This window comes from Taudactylus pleione, unplaced genomic scaffold (genome assembly GCF_031769625.1).
Source record: "Taudactylus pleione unplaced genomic scaffold, aTauple2 ptg000660l, whole genome shotgun sequence".
Lineage (NCBI taxonomy): Eukaryota > Metazoa > Chordata > Amphibia > Anura > Myobatrachidae > Taudactylus > Taudactylus pleione.
Genome location: NW_028285062.1, coordinates 1,037,487 through 1,042,346, shown reverse-complemented (window position 1 = coordinate 1,042,346; position 4,860 = coordinate 1,037,487). Strand labels below are relative to the sequence as shown.

The following is a 4,860-nucleotide window of genomic DNA, read 5'->3' as shown; positions in this document are numbered from 1 at the left end:
CACTAGAAAACAGTGCCCCATATACAGGGAGAGTTGGAGAGAGAGGTCGGTTAGAGATGGTGTTTAGCCGGAGGTAATGGCTAAAAGAGGAAGGAGAGGAGATGTGGTCAGGTACCTGTAGTGCGACAGACGGAGCCCGTGCTCTCGCTGGGGGGAGAGAGGGAGAGGCAGTGCTGTGCTGAAGCCACAACCAAAGTCCTCTAATAGGCAGAACCAGAGGAGGAGAGAAGGATAGTTGGAGCACAGAGAAAGGACCCCTGACTGAATAGTCGTACAGAGGGTCCTGAGCCAAAGGAACAGTAGCTGCATTGTAGCAGCACCGACCAGTGACACACAGTCAGCGTGGTGATAGATCACAGATCGGCAGTGTTATCACCTAGCTGAGGAGGGGACCTGGTGCGGGTGCTGTCAGCGAGACAGAGCATCAGGTCATAAGAGGACCATCCCTGTACATGGTGCTAGAGTCAGGGGAGGAGAAAAGTCTCCTCAGCTGGTGTATGTGAGGTACGAGGCACTGGGGAATGCTGTTTAAACTGTGTTTTTTGACCAAGGTGGCCCTGAAAGTGAAGCAGTCCTCTGGTATAATCTGGGATCAGGTCGGTAATATTTCACAGCGCCACTCACCGCTAACAGTTATATCCAATCCCCTGCATAGCGCCACTCACCGCTAACAGTTATATCCAATCCCCTGCACAGCACCACTCACCACTAACACTTATATCCAATCCCCTGCACAGCGCCACTCACCACTAACACTTATATCCAATCCCCTGCACAGCGCCACTCAGCGCTAACAGTTATATCCAATCCCCTGTACAGCACCACTCACCACTAACACTTATATCCAATCCCCTGCACAGCGTCACTCACCACTAACACTTATATCCAATCCCCTGCACAGCGCCAATCACCACTAACACTTATATACAATCCCCTGCACAGCGCCACTCACCACTAACACTTATATCCAATCCCCTGCTAAGCGCCAATCACCACTAACACTTATATCCAATCCCCTGCACAGCATCATTCACCGCTAACACTTATATCCAATCCCCTGCACAGCACCACTCACCGCTAACACTTATATCCAATCCCCTGCACAGCGCCACTCAGCGCTAACAGTTATATCCAATCCCCTGCACAGCGCCACTCACCGCTAACAGTTATATCCAATCCGCAGCACAGCGCCACTTACCACTAACAGTTATATCCAATCCCCTGCTCAGCACCACTCACCGCTAACAGTTATATCCAATCCCCTGCACAGCACCACTCACCGCTAACAGTTATATCCAATCCCCTGCACAGCACCACTCACCGCTAACAGTTATATCCAATCCCCTGCACAGCACCACTCACCTCTAACAGTTATATCCAATCCCCTGCACAGCACCACTCACCGCTAACAGTTATATCCAATAAACAGTTATATCCAATCCCCTGCACAGCCCCACTCACCGCTAACAGTTATATCCAATCCCCTGCACAGCCCCACTCACCGCTAACAGTTATATCCAATCCCCTGCACAGCACCAGTCACCGCTAACAGTTATATCCAATCCCCTGCACAGCGCCACTCACCGCTAACAGTTATATCCAATCCCCTGCACAGCCCCACTCACCGCTAACAGGTATATCTTATATCCAATCCCCTGTACAGCACCACTCACCGCTAACAGTTATATCCAATCCCCTGCACAGCGCCACTCACCACTAACAGTTATATCCAATCCCCTACACAACGCCACTCACCACTAACAGTTATATCCAATCCCCTACACAGCGCCACTCACCAGTAACAGTTATATCCAATCCCATGCACAGCACCACTCACCACCAATAGTAATATGAAATCCCCTACACGCCACTCACCATCAACAGTTATATCCAATCCCCTACACAGCGACACTCACCACTAACAGTTATATCCAATCCCATGCACAGCGCCACTCACCACTAACAGTAATATCCAATCCCCTACACAGCGCCACTCACCGCTAACAGTTATATCCAATCCCCTGCACAGCGCCATTCACCGCTAACAGTTATATCCAATCCCATACACAGCGCCACTCACCACTAACAGTAATATCCAATTCCCTACACAGCGCCACTCACCACTGACAGTTATATCCAATCCCATGCACAGCGCCACTCACCACTAACAATAATATCCAATCCCCTACAGAGCGCCACTCACCACTAACAGTAATATCCAATCCCCTACACAGTGTCACTCACCGCTAACACTAATATCCAATCCTCTGCACAGCACCACTCACCACTAACAGTTAAATCCAATCCCATGCACAGCGCCACTCACCACTAACAGTAATATCCTATCCCCTGCACAGCACCACTCACCGCTAACAGTTATATCCAATCCCCTACACAGTGCGACTCACTGCTAACAGTTATATCCAATCCCCTGCACAGCACCACTCACCGCTAACAGTTATATCCAATCCCCTACACAGCGCCACTCACCGCTAACAGTTATATCCAATCCCCTGCACAGCACCACTCACCACTAACAGTTATATCCAATCCCCTGCACAGCAACACTCACCACTAACAATTATATCCAATCCCCTGCACAGCACCACTCACTGCTAACAGTTATATCCAATCCCCTGCACAGCACCACTCACCGCTAACACTTATATCCAATCCCCTGCACAGCACCACTCACCGCTAACAGTTATATCCAATCCGCTGCACAGCACCACTCACCGCTAACAGTTATATCCAATCCCCTGCACAGCACCATTCACCGCTAACAGTTATATCCAATCCCATGCACAGCACCACTCACCGCTAACAGTTATATCCAATCCCCAGCACAGCGCCACTCACCACTAACAGTTATATCCAATCCCCTGCACAGCGCCACTCACCACTAATAGTAATATCCAATCCCCTACACAGCGCCACTCACCACTAACAGTTATATCCAATCCCATGCACAGCGCCACTCACCACTAACAGTAATATCCAATCCCCTACACAGCACCACTCACCGCTAACAGTTATATCCAATCCCCTGCACAGCACCACTCACCGCTAACACTTATATCCAATCCCCTGCACAGCACCACTCACCGCTAACAGTTATATCCAATCCCCTGCACAGCACCACTCACCGCTAACAGTTATATCCAATCCCCAGCACAGCGCCACTCACCACTAACAGTTATATCCAATCCCCTGCACAGCGCCACGCACCACTAATAGTAATATCCAATCCCCTACACAGCGCCACTCACCACTAACAGTTATATCCAATCCCAAGCACAGCGCCACTCACCACTAACAGTAATATCCAATCCCCTACACAGCGCCACTCACCGCTAACAGTTATATCCAATCCCAAGCACAGCGCCACTCACCACTAACAGTAATATCCAATTCCCTACACAGCGCCACTCACCACTGACAGTTATATCCAATCCCATGCACAGCGCCACTCACCACTAACAATAATATCCAATCCCCTACACAGCGCCACTCACCACTAACAGTAATATCCAATCCCCTAAACAGCGCCACTCACCGCTAACACTAATATTCAATCCCCTGCACAGCACCACTCACCACTAACAGTTAAATCCAATCCCCTGCACAGCACCACTCACCACTATCCAATCCCCTGCACAGCACCACTCACCACTAACAGTTCTATCCAATCCCCTGCACAGCACCACTCACCGCTAATAGTTCTATCCAATCCCCTGCACAGCACCACTCACCGCTAACAGTTATATCCAATCCCCTGCACAACACCACTCACCACTATCCAATTCCCTACACAGCGCCACTCACCACTAACAGTTATATCCAATCCCATGCACAGCGCCACTCACCACTAACAGTAATATCCAATCCCCTACACAGCGCCACTCACCGCTGACAGTTATATCCAATCCCCTACACAGCGCCTTTCACCGCTAACAGTTATATCCAATCCTCTGCACAGCACCACTCACAGCTAACAGTTATATCCAATCCCCTGCACAGCACCACTCACCGCTAACAGTTATATCCAATCCCCGGCACAGCACCACTCACCGCTAACAGTTATATCCAATCCGCTGCACAGCACCACTCACCGCTAACACTTATATCCAATCCCCTGCACAGCACCAGTCACCTCTAACATTTATATCCAATCCCCTGCACAGCAACACTCACCGCTAACACTTATATCCAATCCCCTGCACAGCACCATTCACCGCTAACACTTATATCCAATCCCCTGCACAGCACCATTCACCGCTAACACTTATATCCAATCCGCTGCACAGTACCACTCACCGCTAACAGTTATATCGAATCCCCTGCACAGCACCACTCACCGCTAAAAGTTATATCCAATCCGCTGCACAGTACCACTCACCGCTAACAGTTATATCCAATCCGCTGCACAGCACCGCTCACTGCTAACAGTGATATCCAATCCCCTGCACAGTGCCACTCACCGCTAACACTTATATCCAATCCGCTGCACAGCGCCACTCACCGCTAACAGTTATATCCATTCCCCTGCACAGCAGCACTCACCGCTAACAGTTATATCCAATCCCATGCACACCACCATTTACCGCTAACAGTTATATCCAATTCTCTGCACAGCACCACTCACCGCTAACACTTATATCCAATCCCCTGCACAGCACCACTCACTGCTAACACTTATATCCAATCCCCTGCACAGCACCACTCACAGTTATATCCAATCCCCTGCACAGCACCACTCACCGCTAACTGTTATATCCAATCCCCTGCACAGCGCCACTCACCACTAATAGTAATATCCAATCCCCTACACAACGCCACTCACCAGTAACAGTTATATCC

At 49.9% G+C, this 4,860-nt stretch overlaps 1 pseudogene; it reads left to right on the top strand.

The window, feature by feature from the left end:
- Window positions 1-521: 521 nt before the first annotated feature.
- Window positions 522-1,922, top strand: LOC148478357 (uncharacterized; annotated as a pseudogene).
- Window positions 1,923-4,860: the final 2,938 nt, after the last annotated feature.